General features: G+C 38.8%; 2 pseudogenes; one reads left to right on the top strand and one right to left on the bottom strand.

Annotated features, from left to right (window-relative positions):
* Positions 1 to 226: 226 nt before the first annotated feature.
* On the bottom strand, positions 227 to 520 carry LOC147452773 (small ribosomal subunit protein eS25 pseudogene; annotated as a pseudogene).
* A 12728-nt stretch (positions 521 to 13248) lies between these two features.
* LOC147452772 (uncharacterized) lies at positions 13249 to 18239 on the top strand (annotated as a pseudogene).
* Positions 18240 to 21427: the final 3188 nt, after the last annotated feature.

Genomic DNA, 21427 nt, shown 5'->3' with positions numbered 1-21427 from the left:
AAAAGGATCTCTCTCTCTCTCTCTCTTTTTGGTAGATAAACCTTTGTTAGACTACAAAGTAGTATATTTATCAAAACAAGGACTTAAGATGGGCCATATCCACTAAACACTCTACTACACAAAAACTAGAGACTAGACAATCTCCCAATAGAACATCGTAAGGATTTCAAAGAGTGACTTCTAGAAACGAACGTAGGAGCATTAATAGCACCATGAGTTAGAAAAACTAGGTGTTCGTAGCCCGAGTATAGATTTTCTTGTTTGCATGGGCTACCAATAGTCTAATTGTGCAACAAATAGTTAATTCCTTAATAGCCTCCTGAGCAAGTGATCCATTTATTCTTAAAATATTTGAGAGAGAAGAAGGTGTAACTTATGTTGCTTGATCAAACAAGACCATGCTGTTTACTTTTTTCTTTCTCTTTCCTTTGCTCCATTTCTTCTTCTTTTGCTTGCCACCTCCATTCATCTTAGTAGGTTTTATGAGGGTAGAGGAGGCCTTATTCTTCCTGGGAGCCATGACGGCCTTTTGTAGGTGCAGTAAAGGAACCCCCCCCCCTCTCTCTCTCTCTCTCTCTCTCTCTCTCTCTCACACACACACACACACACACAACATGGGCTCCACTGCTACATTGTGATAGTCAGAGTGCGATTACGTTAGCAAAGAACCCCATGTTTCACTCCAAGTCAAAACACATAGAGTTTAGGTATTATGTGGTACGGGATATTTTGGCTAGCAAACGTATTGAGCTAGTCAAATTTCACATGGATGAAAACACAGTAGATTCTCTAACCAAGAGTTTGGCCTCAGAGCGATTCGTATATTGCATAGAGATGATGGACATAGGGTGAAGCTATGGTCATGCTTCACGTTTTGTACATTTGTACATAATAGCCCCTACATTCTTTAGCCACTTGGGCCACGTTGGCCTTCAAGTGGGAGATTGTTGGGTTTCAAGCCCCGTGGCTCGGTTGTGGCAGGGCACCCACCCACTTACTTCTATTGTTTGGTTATAATGAAAATAAGGACTGTGAGAAGCAATCTTCTCACAAGGTCCACCAAACAGAGTGTCTATTGCTCACCCCCTTCCTTCTCTCATCTCCTTACTTTGCACTCACGGATCACCGCATCCAGAGTATGATCTTTCTAATGATGTATCAGACAGACCTTCCTCTATAATGGTCTCTAGTGGGGGATGAAGTGGTTTTGAAATGTTGCTCATTTGGTCTCTAGGCTAGGGTTTCTATTCTAGTATAATCTTCTTGATCTCAAATACATGAAGAAACGACTTTGCAAAACCCCAACCTTGTTACCTCATTGGTTGCTTTTTGTTCTCTCTTGTTTGACTTACTTGTTGAGCCGCACCCTGTAGCTCCTACACCCTGTAAACAATTCTTGATGGCTATGAGTTTACAACCGCTCTGTTAGTCAAAAGTTACAGTCAAATTTTTTTTATCCCTCACTTTCACCAAATTCACAATTTTACTTGTAGCACCCACAATGTAAGTCCAATTTCAATTTTGAAAAGACCACCAAGGTCTTTGAGACTATCTCTGGATGTGGTACAATTTTGGTTCCAGTATGTCTCAAAGGAACATGGATTGTGATCCATGTACCTCAGTGACAAAATGTCATGGGTTTGATCCCACACCTAACCCTTGGTCTTGTGATGTCAAGTCTATGATTTTTGTAAAATTTAGGTCTGTTTAGGGTGGAAAAAGTCCTAGTCCTGTTTTGGCCATTTTTTATTGAACTGATTTAGACCCTTTTGACTCCTTTTTGAACTTCTTTTCACTCCCTTGCTTTGAGACTTTTGTTCAAATGGTTTAGGTCCTCACTGGTTCAGTACCTATTAAGGATTTCAAGAAAGGTACATGGATCGTGATCCATGTTGGGAAGCCAAATTACCTTTCTTGGTACCATTAGGATCAGCATGTTTATTGGATGCTATGGTATCAAAGGTTTTGGATTTGAACTAGTTTTTGTCAGCCAAAGGTGAATTCTCGAGTCTGTTTTGGCGGTTTCTAACTATTTGCTGTTTTTGGCCTTCTTCACCTCTTTTGTAAACTTTTTTGACAATGGTTCTTTCGAAAAATGTGTTTCAAATTGTATCATGTACTCACTTGTCGATTTTCAGCCCAAAATCATGATGAGTACATGGATTGGGATCCATGTTTGACCTCATTTTGATATGAAACTTGGTCAGCTTATAGTCCTTGTTATGGTGACACTCTTCCCCCAATATTTTTGCATTTGAATCACTTTTGCCCAACCAAAAGAAAAAATTTATGTTTGATTTGTAGTTTTTGGCTATATGGTAGAATTTTGGTGTTTTGATCAACTTTTTGCACTTTTTTGCTATGGTCTCTTTTGGAAAAGTTGTTTCACTATTTATCAGGAATGTACTGGTCTAATATCAGTCCCAAATGTCAAACAGGTATATGGATAGCGATCCATGTTGGAGAGCACTTTGTTATGAGTTTTTGTCCTGCTAGTTCCCTATTCCTTGTAGAAGCCAAATCTCACCCCTTTTTGAATTTGGAACACTAAAAGTTTAATTTTCCCAAATTTTACTAGATTTTCAAGGTTTTGTGTAGACTTGTCCATTTTTTTAAATTTTGGATGTACTTTAGCATTCTATTTATGGTCACACTAAGGATTTTGGTATATTTGAGAGCAAGCTTAAGCAATGGGTGACAATTTCTAGTTAGTTGATCACAGAGGTACATGGATCACGATCCATGTTCCTCAAAAAAACTAGAAAGAAGTTGTTCCATTTTTTTCCTACAAGCTTGTTTATCCCGTTTTGCAAGGTGTTTTTGAGTTTGAATCAGCTTTGATGCTATGGACAATCAATTTTTCAATTTTTCATAGTTATGCTTTTTGTGTCAAAATATAGTTTTGGATAGTTTTACCCTCATTCCTTTAGCCCCATTTGATGGTTGAAGTTGTTATTTAACCTACTTCTATGAGCTGAAATGAATCTATGAACGGAAATGAATAAAATAATGCAAAATAACCATGAAGTGGCTGGTCAAACAGTCCTTTCCAAGCATAGAGAAAACCAAAGAATGAAATACCTTTTGTATCTCACTCACAACTCTCTTTTCTCAAAAGAGTAGAACTGGCTACTCCTTGACTTCAGTCTCTACCAATCACTAAACCCTCATCTGCTGCTTTACTGCCTAAGTGTAAATGGAATGGGTGTCAAAATCTCTGGAAAGGAGGCTTTTCCGTACAACTAGTTCACTCACCACCTAAGGATCATATCCCTGGCAACAGTGCCAATGTTTGTGGGTCATCACAATGGACGTTTGTAGCATAGCTATCTGGCACTATTATATTGTCAATACCATTTGGAGAAACTTGGACTCAATTTTGGACCCTGTAAGAAACGCCAATTCAACATAGAGAGAGGTAATTTTGAAAAATACAAAAGTAGTTTTTGGAATCCTATTTCTCATAGTACATACATAAAAGCTTGCTCGATCACTTAAGTGCATGCTCGTACAAAATGCTTTTCGAGAGCCCAACTTAAGTGTACACAAAAATCCATGTCTATGAATCTTAATGAGTGATGTGATGTGCGATGAGAGAAAACACATAAGAGATGTTTTCAAAATACAAAAATAATACCATTAATGTATCTGCAACGTCTAAAAACCTTAGTATAGCACTTAAAAACATTTAAATATGTCGTCTCTAGCTCAAGATATAGCATTTTTAAGCTTAGGGTCTCATGAGGTCAGAACCAAGCAAATAGAGGCCCCAGAGACCTCAAGAGCCTCTACTCGCTTGGTTCTGACCTCATGAGACCCTAGGCTTAAAAATGCTATATCTTAAGCTAGAGACGTCAGATTTCAACGTTTTAAAGTGCTATCCTAAGGTTTTTGGACGTTCTGAATGCATCCTAAGGCTTAAAAATACTATATCTTAAGCATAGGGCCTCATGAGGTCAAAACCAAGCAAAAAGAGGCCCAGAGACCCCTCAAGGGCCTCTATTTTCTTGGTTCTAACCCCTTCATAGTCTTAGATATAAGTACCTATCAACCGCTATCAAGTACGATCCGTTTGAATTTGAATTGTGAGTACTTCATAAAAAGATGATTGATGCTTGTGCGAGATGCACACGTACAAGTACTTCACTTTATAGGATAGCACCAGCGGGTCATAAAAAGGCACTCGGCGCTTGTGCAAGATATCACTATCAATCACCTTACTTTTCTAGTGATAGTGACAATTTCACCAAAATGGTTTTCATGGACATTTTCAAAATGACAAAAAGAGCTTTTTCTACATAACATTAGCCTTCTTCCTATTGGCTAAGGAACATTCTCTCACTAGAGCTAAAAGGCTAAAAAATGAGTCCATTTCTTTTTTAATGTCAGGGAAGGGACTCGGGATGGGGCACAGAGACTCTTTGAGGTTGTCAATCTCAAGAAGTGAACCTACAAAACTACGCAATCAACTAAGGGTTTTGAAACTAAGGGTTTTGACCCAAAGACTTGGGACCCTTTCCCACGGCCATTGACCACTTCACAAGGCTTGTAGGTTTTGAGCGGAAAATAGAGAATAATAAGCTTTGTGAATACACTTCAAGAATCATTACTTTCTATTTACAAGGCTTCTTTGGAAGAAGATAGAGTACAATGAAGTGCGACTTGTAGCTGGCTCTTTGTCAAACAAAATCTAGTATAGCAATCGGTCCTCCGCTTTCACTTGTATGTTTTGCAAAGCAATTCTTGGTACAAAGTATTTCTTTTTCTTACCGACAACACAAAATGGTTGCATCATGTATTTACACCTAGACATGCATCATAATTTTGATATTAAACACCCTACACCCATTTTGCCTATTGTTGCCCCGCAATCAGCTACTCTCATAAAGGGTGTGTGCATGGCAATTGGCTAGGAAGATAGCATAGAACTGCTTGGTATATGTAAGAATTTAGGTCTATACCAATAATCATGTCTATTTTAGAGTCAAATTTAGCACAATTGAATGCAAATATCAATATAATGTTTTATGTGATTGTGCAATTCATGCAACACCGTACGAAGGGCCCTGTTAATGAGTAGCCTCAAGTTTCTTTGGCTCACGTGCTTAGAATAAACAACCATTTTCTATAGGAGCAAGGCTCCAATCTAGATGTGTTTCCCCTTCTCTCTTAGAAACAGGTGGATGATTTGTTGAAAAACACTAAGCCACCAAAATTTTGATGGGAGGAAAGGAGTGCAACAAAGATTCAATCAATATATTCATGAACAAATGGGTGGAGTTCACTATCTTAGAAAAACTCCATATGAAGTCAAGGCACTAATAACAAGTCTATCTCACTCCATATGAAGTCGAGGCACTACAAACAAGTCTAACTCACTAGAGGATAAAGGCTATAAATGGTGGATGTCGCTCAAGGATAAGGAAATCATACCACACACATGGGTAGCCTTCGAGGATGTGTTTAGAAAAGAATTATATCCACCAATGAAACAGAAAGAAATTGTCTTGTATGGGAGAACTGATCTATGCATCAACATAAGATACTGCTTGAGTATATTTCATATTATCATGATGTGATACTTAAGCTGGAGGGTTTAGGCACCTTCTAGTAGGTGCATGGATTCATCTGTGGGTCAACACTAGAGCCTTTAAGAAGCACCTTAAACTTAGGATGCTTGGATGCTTAGGGAAGCTATAGTGTAGCCTCATATCCATGATGATCTAGATGAAAGTGCATGGCATAGCAGACACATTCCTAACACTTCAAATACAAATGGACGTGAATCTTATGGTCATAATAAGAGGAATTTTTTTGTAGCTACATGTGATGTGTCCAAAACCCCCAAGGGACCTAGGGTCTAGTGAAGATTTTGAAAAAGTAAGGAAGGATAAATTATGTTTTAAATGCTTAGGAAGTGGGCACGGAAAAAAGAATTAGCCCAAGGGGGAATCTATTGCCCAAGGTAGAGAGAAAGCAGTGTACATGGTGCAATTACTTCCCCTCAAGTCGTCTTCTTGATTTTCTAATGTGTAAGTAACACATACCGAAGTAATTCATAAGTGTTGTCTTACAACCTATATGTGGTAATCGACCTTTGGTCCACACATGCTCGTGCATATGCATGGGCTTATCCAAGGTCACAAAGTGAGAATCTTGGTAGAAGATAGTGCTTTGCACAATTTCATTAACTTTAAGTGAGTGAAACGACTCAATATGCCCCATACCCCTAGTTCCCACTGCTACAAGGTATCCATGATGAACAACCATGCTCGTGAGTTGTGGGATACACAAGTAATGGGTGTACCGTAGTGGTGGCTATAACACATAATGCCAAGTGCATATAGTGCATATAAAGTACCAAAGAGGGCTCCATTTGATTGCACACACATAAAAAAACCCTTTTTTTGGGGCTTAACGACTACTAGAAAAGGAAGAATCCCAATCTCCGAGAGAGCAAATCCGAGCGAGCACTAAACCGAGCAAACAAATACAAAGACATTGAAAACATTTAGACACATATTTGTTGATTGATAACCAATAGTTTCCAAAGAAAACCCAAAGGATTCATATAGCGAGCAAATCCGAGTGAGTACTAAATCGAGCAAAGACATTGAAAATATTTAGACACATATTTGTTGATGACCAATAGTTTCCAAGGAAATAAATTGGTAGTTTATCGTGCCTCTGACGAGGTAAACCCATATGATTTAGAACTATGTTGTCGTATAAGGTAAAGCCAATATATTCAAAACCATGAACTCTCTTACCACGGTTGTTGGTAGTGAATGCAAAGACAATGTAGACATTCAAACACAATGCTATTGATGACCTATAATTTTTAAGAAAATATAGTCAAGAGCATACTAAGTAACTCAACTCACGCAATTCCTTACAAGGTAAAGCCAAAAGATGCAAAAATTGTCAACTCCTAGGATAGAAGCTGATAGTAAATCCAAATGCCAACAAAAAATGACCCCAATATACTAAATATATGGAAAGTTTATGTGTTCGAAGCCTTATATGTTCGACGTATCCCAAAAATTCAAAATTGCAACCTAAAAACTCCTAAGATGGTGATTGATAGTTAAAGTAAATGCCCACAAAAAACTACTGCATCGAGCAAATCTGAGTGAGCAATAAATCGAGCAAAGACATTGAAAACATTTAGAAACATATTTGTTGATGACCAATAGTTTCCAAGCAAATAAATTAATAGTTTACCGTGCCTCTTACGAGGTAAACCCATATGATTTAGAACTGTGTTGTCGTACAAGGTAAAGCCAATATATTCAAAACCATGAACTCCCTTACCACGATTGTTGGTAAGGAATGCAAAAACAGTGTAGACATTTAAACACATTGCTATTGACGACCTATAATTTTTAACAAAATATAGTCGAGAGCATACTAAGGAACTGAACTCGCACAACTCCTTACAAGGCAAAGCCAAAAGATGCAAAAATTATCAACTCCCAGGATAGAAGTTGGTAGTAAATCCAAATGCCAACAAAAAACGACAACAATATATTAAATACATGGAAAGTTTATGTGTTAGAAGCCTTGCGTTCGACATCTCCCAAAAATTTCAAAATTGCAACCTAAAAACTCCTAGGATGGTGATTGATAGTTAACGTAAATTCCCACAAAAAACTACTGCAACAGTGTGCAGTATATAATTTGAACATCATGTTGTGTAAGTATCCTAAGGACACACAGCTGCCCTATTGCTCCCTAGAGCCTGAAATATTTCTACCTTGGATAAAGCAGCTTGGTGCATGAACTCATGGGCATGTGAGTCTAACCCAAGAATATGAAGAAATACATAGTACATGTGTTTGCACGGCACGTAGGTCTGTTTTTTTTATTCTCTCTTTTGGAAGTCCTCGCATGTGCATCGTGGAAAATCAGAGATTGTCACTGAGTATGTTATCCCTCTGTACTGACATAGAAAACATGTGTTTCATTGCACACAATAATCACTTCTTTCACCAATTTTTCTTAAAGTGTGCTCCCCAAAGCAATCCTTGTATGAAAATCTTTTGTCAGCTTTGATCTCCACTTAACAATCTTCCCATCCCTATACCTAGGACGGAAGGCACTAGGAACACTATTTCTTGATCGCAAACCACTACCTAAATTGGTAGCTTTTGTTGTCGATTGAAGGACAAATCCATTTGCTTGCAAGTGCTCCACCTCAACTGGCAACAATTGTGTTCCCTGCGCTACAGGTCAAACACCTGGTGCTGGACCTAGAGCCCCTACAATCATTTCATGTATCCACCATGTATGCATGCTATTGGAGTTGCAAAACCACACAAAACCTTTCACTAAACCACCTGGATTTGAACCAGAGGCAGGATACTTTCTGCGTCCCCAAAAGCATGGAGCAACAGTTCCACTTGTGACATCGTCATTCCCTTCATTGATGTATCATGCACATCTAACACTCTGATTGTCAACCATCCCAAAGCAAGTCATCTTTCGACCAGGCTCAGTTCCTCTTATAGCCCAAAGTGTCTTTGGAACATTAACCTCGTGCCAATATTTGCCAACTCCATAGCTAGTCTCTGGATGCACATCTGGCCCTACAACCGGCTCTGTAACTATCACAAATTCTGGTCTATGACTGTCTTCATCAAGCAGCTCATCTGCATCAACAAATTTTGGGCGCTTCTTCTTAACACTCTTCTCTCGCAAGGGAGATCTATTCATTTCAGAGCTTTGAAAACCCATCTCAGACATTGAAGAGTGTGTCAAGTCAATGAGGGATTTGGAAGCTGACATTGTTGATGATCGGCCCAAAAATCTCTTTGCGAGATCATCGATCCTAGGACCAGTAGCAGACCTAACACCTTTTAGATAAGCATTGTATTTAACGCTTTGTAGCACTTCCATTGCCATGTCTGCACCAACTGCCTCATACAAGCTAATTTTTCCTTTGTAACCAATAGATGCACGCATGCTTGCGTGCTTAACCTCAGACAAGTTTGTTGTGGGCACAAAAATTCCAAACTCATCCTGTGTTACAAATTTCCCTCCCCAATGTTGTACTCTTACATCCCACCAAGCCATCCAAGTCTCTAAACAAGCCATGTCTCCATCGACAACATGCCCTGCCTTCCAAAATTGGCGTAGATCTTCTTTACAAATGTCTGCTTGATTCTCAGATGGTGCACTCTGCCATTTTCGGCACAAGATTTTGTGATCCTCTTGTGAAGATGGACGGATACATTTCACTGCATGTCGAATCATGGACTGCTCCCAATGAAAGGCACATGATCGTTCTTTGGAAGGTATTTTTGTTTTTGCCCCACCAAAGTAAACAGTCCAAACAACAATCCAATTTGCATTTGCTTCATCTGCCATAAACCCTCTGAATTCTGGCTTTTCATACCCTTGCTCTTGCACCACTTTATTTAACATTTTCCAAAACTCTATTTGAGCAAATTTATTTTCAGTCAGTGAATTCACAGGTGGCAATTGTCATTAATTCACGCACAAATGGGTCATAGAAATGAGCAGACATTGTTGGCCACCCTTGAACACGGTGCACATGATCAAAGTGAACCCACATTTTCTCTAAAGTTCCTCCTGGACGCATCTTATTCACCAAGTCAACTCCACTCCCTAGACCTATGATCGACATTTTGAACACATGTGGCTGCTCTGAACCTCCAAGCTGTCCAGGAAAAAGTACACTATGAATGAAATGATACCTACACCTACTCTTGAGGTCTAGGACAACTTCCAAACCTTTTGCACTGAAATGCTTCGACCTCTTGGAAATCTCTAAGCTCCTCTCTATTCTTCGCTTGTTAGATAGAGGAGTAATGGTATCAAGAAATTCTGAAAACTCTCCATCTTCAATAGTGTCATTTTTGCCAGCAGTTTCCATCACTAGCTTATCTATTATCACGTCTTGGGTAGCAACACGTTCTAATTTCTTGGAAGTTGTGAAAGGATCTTGGTTTGCTTTAGTTTTCAGAAGCGAATCTATCATTTGCTCAGCATACCTATTCTTTCCCAGAACACAAGGGTGCTTATGCTCTGCCATATGAATAGCACATCGAGTAACTCTTTGCTTATCTTTTGGAAAACAATAATAAATAACAACAGGACATGTTGCAACACAAAAAGGCATTTGATTGCAATGGACACAAACCACTGTCCCTAGCTCAGGTGTCAATATTCCAATGGAAATAAATTTAGAGAGACGACCACGCCATTGTGATTCATTATGAACTCTTGCTCGCAAATAGAAAGGACATGCATCATTGACACAACGGAGATGACTTGAACACCTACTGAAGCGAATGGCACCAGGAAAGCAATCACTAATACAAGTGACATATTCTGTCCACAAATGACAATCATGACGCTGCTCCATGCCAACCATTGTATTGTCGTTGCTTGTTGGTGGCAATTCAAATGCAACATATCCATTGTATTGAGCAGGAATCTCCTTACATTGAACAATTTCATTAGTCTTCTTCAAAGCAGAATGAAGATTGTTTTTATTGGGCATTGATTGAATTATATCCATGACACTGGTCTGATTCTTTGTGACATCACTTGAACCAATATCCAGAACTATTGGAGAAGCTTCACTTCCCGGGGAGCCTTGATGTTCATGAGTGTTTGTTATTCGAACTTTAAAAAATTGGCACACTTCATGATCCAGTAAAAAGACCTCTTCACCAGAACTTGACCTCGAGGATTCCATTTTTACATGTTCACCATTCAATGTTAATGGGTGCAGAGTAAACGAATTGGTAAACAAGCCAAAACTTTCTCTCACTGACTTCAAAGGTAATTCATGGAATCTGTTTTCAAGAAGTAACAAAAGTTTCTGACCACGAGCTGGACCATAGATAGTAATCTGACGACCCATTATAGTTGCAATCCACTAGAATGACACAACAGATTTCAAATATGACGATTCCCTTTTAAAAAAATCTAAATATTTTTTTTAATGTTTACAAAAATAAATAAAAATGATTTAATATAAACTTTAATTTTTTTTGCAACAAAAACGTTTCATGATTCTCATGCAAATGATTATTCCATATCCTGCCCGCAATTCAAGACACATTAGTGACGATTTTCTTTTCAACATATTTTCAAAAAAATATATACAATTAGATTTAATATAAACTTTTTAAAAATCAGCAGCGTGAACATTTAATGATTGAAAATGATTAAAAATTAAAATAATGAATGCACCAACAAATGTCGTTCAAGACAAATAACTACTCCACCAACTCAAAATCACTACTCCACTCAAAATTATTCTAAAAAGATCTCTGGACTTCCTATGAGAGCTTGATGTGAGCGCACATTAACATGCAGTTCTAGAAGCAGTTCTCAAATCTACAGTAGAGGCACGCACTTTGGGAGCAGATTTCACAGCTCTAAACATGCATGGTAACGTGCAGTCTTTGGGAGCAGGTCTAAACATGCATGTTAACGTGCAATATTTGGGCGCAAAGTGGTGCAGGTCTCGATCGGAGCAGTTCTCAAAAAACAAAAGCTAGGCTTTGCGCACGTTGATGTGGGTCGCAGGTCTTTGGGCTCAAAAAACCAAAGGTCTTTGGGAGCAGGCCTTTGGGCTCAAAAAACCAAAGTCTTTTGAGGTCATTTCCTACCTTGTGTTTGATCGAAGATGCTCGTAGCTAAGCAGTGAGCACACATTAACGTGCGCTCTTTGGGAGCAGTCTCAAATCAGCATTTCGTGGCAGGTCTCGGCAAATCAGGGCAGGTCTCAAATCGGCACTTTGTGGCAGCAGTTCATCTCAGCAGTCTCAAATCGGCGCAGTTTGCAGTAGGTCTCGGCAAATCAGGGCAGGTCTCAGCAGTTCTTAAATCAGGGCAGTTCTCGGCAGTTCGCAAATCGCTTCTCGGCAGCGCTAGTTCTCAAATCGGAAGCATGGATAGGAGTTGATCACTCACTCTGTAGTGGAGAGCAAGATTCGAGCAAGGCGTGCAGTCCCAACTCTGTCATTGTGAGGTCAGATTCGTCATGAATGAGTGAGGACGAGAGGCGTGCAGTTCGTATTGATGAGTAAGTACACTTTTGTATTGCAACTTAGATTCAATAGTAAACAGAAAATGCAGTTCGTACTGATGTGTATTGCAACAGAAATAGTAAACTTAGATTCAATAGTAAACAAAAAGTGCAGAGAGTAACAAAGTCTTTGGTTTCTATCTCACAATTGAGTATTCTCCCACAATCTTCAAGTTTATGGCAAAGGAAACACTTTTTTTGTTGTGGGATTCCCACACGTTTGTCTTGAAGCTGAGAGCCCGAATTTATTCTGTGATCTCCTTGTATTTATGACGAATGCGATTGTCTATCTCAAATGATTCTATCATTTTTTCAATCTTCACGAGTCTCTGGTATTGCATTGTGATGTGCTTATTGCAATGAAGGGATGCAATAAGGTCAAAGTTATTTTGTGCCCAAAGTTATTCTGTGCTCTCCTGCTTTTTATCATGAATGCAACTGTTTATCTCAAATGATGAGTCTCTAGTATTGTATTGTGCTGTGCTTATTACGATTAAGGGTTGCCCTTAATTGCATTGTGTTGTGCTTACTGCAATTAAGGGCCACTAAATGTTGCTTCTCGGCTCATTTTTACAATTCACTTCAATCCCTGATATGCAAATTTGTGTGGTGTTGAACACAATTCCAGCATTCTTAGAGGTTTGGATACCAAGTTGATCTTAGAACGTTCAATAGTCCTTTATTTCTTTCAGGTCAATTTTATACACACACACATGTATATGTTTATACATATGGATGTAGATGTATATATATAATTGACTCTATTACCATATCATACTATTCTGATGCCCATACCACAATAGCACACGCTACACCAATGGCATTTCTCCTCCACATGTAAAGGGCTTTGCATGGTTAAACAAGTTGAGTTTTCATGCAAAAGCTCTGGAGTCTAGTTTTTGCAAGGGTTGCAGGTCGTTCCTCTATCCCATGAGCACCATGAGCACAATAATGTGTGAAGATTTCTCTGTCATGGTTTCAAGGTTTTGGAAAACGGTTTATTTTAGTGCACATGTGAGCGTGCAGTCTCTTGAGGCTTTCAAAATATGGTTATGAGTCTGAGTTGCACATGCAGGTGAGAAAGCACCTGCAAAGTCTGAGCGTTAGAGCATCTGCCATCCGAGTATCGACGCAAAGCTTGCATCTCCATGTCAACACCACCAAAAAATCGGAGAGGAGCAATGGCGGGACGTAAAGTACGCCCTCCTGTTAGGTACATTTTCTAACCATTTTTTTTATGTCATTATTATACATGTAGAGGTGCCCGTCGATGTGCATGCCTAAAAGCAAATTGTATCAGAAATACTGTATATATTTTTACAAAAGAAAATTGCTTCTATAACTACCTGTTGACGAGAATTTTTGTAGCTTGCTAAATTTTATTTAGTGTCTAAAGACCTGCATGTTAATGTGAATGCCTAGAGACAATGTTTACATATGAAAAAAAGCTTTCAAATCATCCAAGCTTTCAAGTCAATTAGTGTCTAAAACCCTGCATGTTAACATGCATGTTTAGAGAAAAGTGATTAATATTTCAAAAGAGATTATTTTTGTTTTTTATATTCAATATTAAGAAACCCTCATGTGAGGTGTCCATTGGATTATTATATTTTTTGAAATTTTTTTCCACATTCAAAGGAGGTGCTGTCCAGATATTTTCAAAGATTGATTGTGTATTTTATTGAAGGGAAACTTAAAGTCCTGCATGTCAACATGCATGTTTAAAACCAATGTTTCATTAGAGTAGCAAAATATATTGTTGTATTTCTAGAATTTATTTTTATGCACAAAAAAGGTTCTAGTCATACATGTTACATGTTAGCGTGCATCTTTACAAGCAATGTTTTGTTGGAGATAGTATTTATTTTTTTTCTTCAGTCTTTATTTTTTGTCTCCTCCAATGGACTATGTAAAGATTAAATTCTATTTGAAACATTGCTTATAGACATGCATGTTAACATTCATGTTTAAAGGCAATGTTTTCATTGTTAACGTTCATGTTTAGAGGCAAGTTTTCATTGCTTATAGACATGCATGTTAAAGTTCATGTTTAGAGACAACGTACAAATTTTTTTAGATGTTGATTGTGTATTTTATTTGTAGTCCATCTCGTGGAAGATTAAAGAAAAGTCTATGTAATGAAAATTCTACACAACCACTTGAAAGTAGTGAACAGGTGTCATCAGTGTCAATAACAGAAATGTCAGAGTGTCATGGCATTGAAGAGGAAGAGATTCACTCTGTGGATGTTGACCAAGGGTCTATGCACGAAATTGATGACACATTGGCTCCTGAAGAAAACGAACTTCAAATTGTCCCTTGGGAAATGCGAGATGAGGTAACTGCAGCTGCAAAGATTGACGAGGAGCAAAATATTTTTATGCATAGAGATGCCGATGTACTTCAGACCACACGTATGTTCAGTTGCTTCGACTGTCCTCCTATACCATTGTGTAGGTTGATTCCATATGCTAGAGTCAAAGGTTTAAGAGATGATTTAGGTGGATTAAAAACGGCTTTTGCAAGGGAAGGATATATGCAAGAAAAGGGAGCTTTCATTGTTTCACTTTGGACATTTAAGAGAGAGCAAACCATTGCTACAGGTAAGTTGAATCTTCTTAAATTTGTTAAGTGAATTTCTGTTTTAGAAATTCTTTTTGAATTCACTAATTTTGGTTTCTTGTTTTGAAGATGACATCAAGGAAAAGTGGGATCCTCTTTGGATAGAAATCAATGAGGAGTATGAGTTGGAGCTTAAAATCCAACCAAGGTTTGCAGATCTGTCAGACCGCATGTTTTATGTTTGGGAGGGCAACCATCGTACGCTTGCATGGACTGAAGCTATTAAAGAGAAGTTTTCCACCTCAAAGGAGAGACATTGTAGGGTCCTTTGTACTATCATAGATCCCACCAAGGTTCCTAAGATTGCATTGCTAAGTAGCTTGCAATGAATGAATGTGTGAGTATCTACCAAAGCATATATCTTGTTGTTGAATACTTTATTATGGAAACAAATCAATATGGGTTTTTGCAGTATGAACATGCATGCTTTGGTGGCCACTCACATACGGGATGAGATTGTGAACACCAATCACATATGTGCAGTTGAACATGAAAGCTACCTAAAAACTCTCCCCGATAAAGACCAGAAACTAATTGCATCTGTGCGAATAAAGTATGCTAAAGGTGCAAAACCTTAGTATCCACTCACATGACGCTACCTTGGCATGCTAGTTTATGATGTGAGTTTTGTTTTTTTTTTGCTTGCAAATTATTTTTAAGTCATTTGAATAACTCTTAGACAAATTGATTTCTTTTTTAGATTCAAATAACTAAAGAGAAAGAGTCTAGATTGACTCAACTCAAGCAAGGAATGCCTGTAGAGGATGTGAAGAAGGAGGAGAAGAGCATTCATCGTGAGATAATACATGAATATCAAGAACGCATTGTAAAGGTACACTTCACCAAATAATCAAGCAATAGTCATTGTGTTGATTGTTGTTATGGATGTGAAGTAAAACTTCATGCTCTTTGTATTGTGTTGTAGCTCTTGAATATTTTGGATCTCAATCTTGGGACAGACTGGTTGGCAAAGATTATGTCACTCAAATGGGGACATGACAGCTGGGCAACTTTAGAGAAGCTAAAATTGATTGCACTCCATGATGCCCCTATGCAGAATAAAATCCAATGGGTTTCATTACTCGAGTCTAATAGGATCACAAGGACTGCTTTTGGTTTGAAGAAGGGAGATAATTTGTTTCGACAATGAGTATGATTTACTAGTTACTTAATGTTTGGCTTGCTTTGTCTAAGAGATAATATTTGTTTAAATAACACAACTTTGCTTTTTTTAAATTTGTAGTTGGCTGCGTAGAGAGGGCTACCTTGCTCGTGTCTATGAGAGAGCAACACAACTTGTTTTGGACAATTCAAATGTGCCACGAGGGGCACCATTGCCACATGAATGCACATTGGGGCTCTACTTTGATGAAATTAAGTTTGAATCTAGACCTTTTCTCTATCCTTTGGAGGTTTCTTTGGAGGCAAAAAGCAAAGATGTAGAGAAACAAGCACTCAAGAAAGTTGATACTTTTTGAATGGCAGCTCAACGATTGGCTTACAGGTTTGTAACAATTTTGATCTTGCTTTGTATGTCACTATCGAGTCATGTGTTCAATGTTTTTGTTTCTTGTTAGGTTTTTGTCACTTTTGGTTTCAAAGGGGATCTTGCCAACTCTCCCATTTGTGGTGAGACAGTGGGCATAGACTGCGTCAAAGGACACATATATGTACCCCCCTAGCATGCCCACTTTGACAACATGGGAGAGAGATACATGTCCATGGTGGTTAGATATGGTGCAGGGTCACATCCTTGAGAGAGAGAAAGAGCTTCGAGAAACCATGCTTAGGGATGTAGCAGCAGAGGCGAGACAACCACCACCTGCTACTTCAGAGGCGAGACAACCAGGTATGCTTATTTCATTCTTTAACTTTTATGTTTTCATGCTGTTGATTCTTGTAGATTGAAAAACTGTTGTATATGTGTTTTAAGGTGTCCACTTGTCTAGTGAGAGGATGGAGACTGTGGTTGATACCACTATTGTGAAGGATGTTCTAGAGCATGGTAAGTGTCGAAATTTTTATTGTCGACTTTTATTAATACTTTGTGAAAAAGTTCATATATCATAAATATGTTGTTGCAGACTCCTCGGGCTTGATTGTTGTTAGGAGGAGCATACAATTTGTCTATGTTTTGGAGTCTCCTTTGCATTATCCAATGCTTCTTGTTGATACACGATGTATTGCTATTGTTGGCGATTACATTTCTATCGCTGCAAACTATAGAGAGGGTACTCGCAATGCATCGTGGAATCTTGTGCATCAACATATGTCTCGAGTTTGCTCATGCGGTGTGCCATACACTCGTGGGGGAAAATCTGTTTCCTGGGCCGCATATTTTGTCTTCTTGGATCTTCCTTTTGGTGGATTGCATATTGGTTCTTCTTCTCCATCTCGTTGGGATATTTGCACTGAGGAGCATGTATGATCTGCTATCCATTTGACTTTTTCTACACTTGCAGATTCTGGATGGCTGCTCATTATGGCTTCTACTACAGGTATTTGTGTTGTTTTTGATTACTTGCATTAATATTATTTCATAATATCGGTAGTTTTTTCTTACAAGAACCTATGAATAGGAGAGGTTATTGGATGGGTGGAGAGGTTCTGTCGTGCTTCACAGATGGTGGTACATCGTCGCATTATAGTGCTCCATCATAGTTCATATGGATATGTTGAGAGTTTATCTAGTCGAATTCAGGTATTGTTTTCACTTCAGTATTGTATAGTTTTGTTGAGGCTCTTTCTTCAATGTTGTGGTTTTGTAATTTGATTTGTAGTGGCAGTGCTCTATGCTACTTATGGTACACAGGATTGGGATGCAGCCAGCATGCTTTGTGGCTGAGAGCACCACTATGTTCTCTCGCTTGGGTCTCCAGCCTTCAGATTCGTTCATGACACACCATTTTTCGGAGCGTTCCTTAGCTAGATCAAGATCAGGGATGCCTTGGCGCGGTGAGATGCAGCGGAGCCAGGCTTTTGTTGCAGCTTTTGTTGAGCTGCTTTGTCGACGTGGAGGTATTTGTTTGGAGCTTGGGTGTGGTACAACTCCCGTTTTGGCTGCATGCTTATCATCTGAACGAGCATGTGCAGCGCTTGACACCGATGAGTCTCTTATTAGAGACTATGTGGTTCCCTTGCTTTGCCCTAAAAAGCGAATCCAAGAGGAGGCATCTACCTCTCTAGATGTTGAGGATGAGGGTGACATGCCATCGCGTGTCGACCCTTATGATGACTAGTGAGACTTCGCTCCCTCCTACTATGACATTGACATTACTTTTGTGTTTTTGATCTTTATGTTGTGTTTCACTTTTTGGCATTTATGTATCTTGCGTAAGAATTACGTCTAATGTTATTAGATCCATAGATTAAATTTTGATTACATGCATAATAACTACATATACTTTTGCTTGTTTGTGGAAGTGCATTGCTGATTTATGCAGAGGCAGCGGCTCAAAGAATGGTGAAGGAATTGAGATACGACTTTCGTATCTGTGAAACGCGTCATAAACACAATGTTTTCATTGATGACGAATGCGACTCTTCATAGAGTCTAAGAATTATTATCGAGTGCTTATGATGTAGAGTTTAAGTATTGACAAATTGACATATCATTCCTTCTATGATTTTGAAAGTGAATATTTTGAAATCCTCATGTGAGGTGTCCATTGGACCATGGTTATTTTGAAATTTTCTTCATTTTACAAAGGAAGCTTTGTCCAAGTTTTTTTATGAAAGGCTCTTGTATTAATGATTTGACAACATAGTTTGTATTATGGATAATACATAACATTGTGAATTGATGAGACGAATGCGACTCCTTCAAGAATCTAGAGAATTGTTGGCAAGTGTTTGTGATGTAGGGTTTAGTTATTAGCAAATAAGATAGTGTTTGGTTAAAATGTAGCTTATTGAGTTCATTTTCTTGTATTATGATTCACTTCCCTATTTTGTTTGCTCTCTGTTTTGGGTCTTTATGTTATGTTTCACTTTTTGGCATTTATGTATCTTGCGAAAGAATTACATTTAATGTTATTAATGAGATCCATAGATTGAATTTTGAGTGCATGCATATTGACTACATTCACTTTTGCTTGTTTGTGGAAGTGCATTGCCGATCTATGTAGAGGCAGTGGCTCAAAGAATGGCGAAGCAATTGCGATACGACTTTCATATATGTGAAATGATTCATAAACGCAATGTTTTCATTAATGACGGATGTGGCTCTTCATAGAGTCTAGAATTATTATCGAGTGCTTATGATCTAGAGTTTAAGTATTGACAAATGGACATGTCATTCCTTGTATGATTTTGAAAGTGAATATTTTGAAATCCTCATGTGAGGTGTCCAATGGACCATGGTTAGTTTGAATTTTTTTTCATTTTACAAAGAAAACTTTGTCCATTTTTTATGGAATTCTCTTGTATTAATGATTTGACAACGTAATTTGTGTTATGGATAAACATTAAGTCATTGATGAGACGAAAGCAACTCCTTAAATAATTTAGAGAATTATTGGCAAGTAATTGTGATGTTGGGTTTAGTTATTAACAAATGGGATAGTGTTTGTAATACTATAACTTGTTGAGTTCATTTTCATGTATTATGATTCAATTTCTTAATTTGTTTGCTCGGATCTGTGTTCGCTTGGAAAATGTCGCTCGGGGTATGGTAAGACTCCTATAAAAGGAGATGAACACAAATTTGTAAGGGCTTTTTTTCCGAGGCAGCCATTAAAGCCAGTGTATATTGCCGAGGATTATGCCAACGTGGAGGACATTGTCAATGGTTGTGTTTATGGTACAGGATCCGTCATTGTTCTCTTCTAGTGTCAATTCCCCCTTCCCCCTTCTATTCTCTACTTGTGTGTGCATGTTTCTGGGCATATGTTGGTGTGTGTGCCCCCTGAAGTGAGTTGTGCAAAGAGGGATAAAGAGAGGCTATGTGTGTGTGGAAGGCTACAAGTTGAGCAGAGCAGGATGATTGAGCTTGTTTGGTGTGTTGCAACTCATGTGTGCTTATGGTCTATGCAAGTGGCGGCTTTCTTGAGGATAGTGTCGAGTTTTGAAGGTGAAATCTAGTAGATTGGGGTGTTGTGTATACCCTCGGCTATAGCGAGGAAATTGTGTTGTGTTTTGGGTGTGTTCCCCTTTTCCCCTCTCCAACACTCTAAGAGAAGAAAGAAAAAAAGAAATCTCAATTCTCTCTTCCTTGACAAAATGTATGTGAGTGTGTGTGTGTGTGTGTGTGTGTATGCATCACATGCACACCTTGCATTCCCAAATATTTTATTGCTTGTGAGCTCCCTAGTATTTCTGCTCTTCAATTGAATTTACTTTTTGGTCTTGTTGCTCAGTGATACCCTCTCACTTTTGAGGTCTCTGCTCGCTATTCAATTGCTTGCAAACTTGCACTTGATCCCAATTCTCGTTGGTTGATTCCTTGCTTGATTGTGCTCTTGACTTGTTGCACTTGGAAATGCTTGGTCACTTTAGTGTTTCTCAATTCCCCCTACTATAGCTCAATTCCCTCAAGCTTCCAAATTCTTTATTACAAGTTCCATGAGCAATAGATCCCACCATTCAAAAAAATTCCAAGCTTGTTTCAAAGATTTTTTGAGATTGATTTTCCCATTGCAGTTTTTACAAACTCTACCCGTTTTTTGTATAGGCCTAATTTTGCATCCTTCAAGGTCTACAAATATATGCTAGGTTCCTTGTAGAGATCCCCTATTTCACCTACAAATGCTTGACAACTTTACTCTATATAGATGCTCCAAGATCCTCTCAAGATTCCTTGAGATATGGGAAGCTTGCATGCGTTGGGAGCCCCAAGGTCCAAGATCCACCAAATATCCTCTTGATCCAACCGATCCTCCCCAACCCTTGCTAGATCCATGACAAAATTCCTTTGATATGGCGCTGCCATGCACTTACCTCCATTTTTGATGAGGGAGCACCACCAACCATCATGGCTTTGATACCAGTGAAAGTGTAGGGTACACGGATGTGTGTGTATGCAAGAAATGGGAGAGGAGAAGAGAGTGCTTTGTGGATGGAGCAGTGAGCAATCAAACACTCCAGATGTACGACCTTGGGTGACCTTGGGTGAAGGCACGTCACCTTTACCCCAACAGGTGATGATAGGGTAGGCATTAGCCTATAATCCAAAGTCAAACCTATTATGCCATGGGGAAGTCCCACAAACAATATCGTTGTGACTCAAGTGGATGATCACCACAATGGCTCGATGTGCAACTAGCCATTGGAACGTAGTGACTGTTTTTGGTTGTGTACTGTCTCACAAGCGCCCCTAGAAGTCTTTAAAAAACTCACTCTTGTGACTCCCTCTATGCGGCCAGGATGTGATGGTATAGTGGTGATGCGTACCAAAAGAAGTGGATCCCTCAAGGTGATGAGCTGAAGGAAAAGGATCCAACCAAAACCACTCCTTGGGTCCCACTACACTCATGAATGACATAGGGAAACTCTCCCAAGTCCATAGCCGCTAGTGTCTGTTCTCAATATCTAATGGGCCAGGATTAAGCATGCAAGTCCTCCCTTTGATGCCCATGACTTGAATCCACTAGAAGTATCACTCTGCTACCTTGAGTGCCTCGGTAGTAACTCTATGGAGGACTATACCTCAAAGAACATGCAAAGGCTTGAGGTTGAACAAGCCCTAATTGCAGTGAGAACCTCAAGGCGACTGAAAGCCCCCATTTAATTGGGAGTTGC

Source organism: Adiantum capillus-veneris, chromosome 8, assembly GCF_014529385.1.
Source record: "Adiantum capillus-veneris isolate H3 chromosome 8, ASM1452938v2, whole genome shotgun sequence".
Lineage (NCBI taxonomy): Eukaryota > Viridiplantae > Streptophyta > Polypodiopsida > Polypodiales > Pteridaceae > Adiantum > Adiantum capillus-veneris.
Note: the sequence above shows the minus strand (reverse complement) of the source record. Positions and strands in the feature narration are given on the sequence as shown.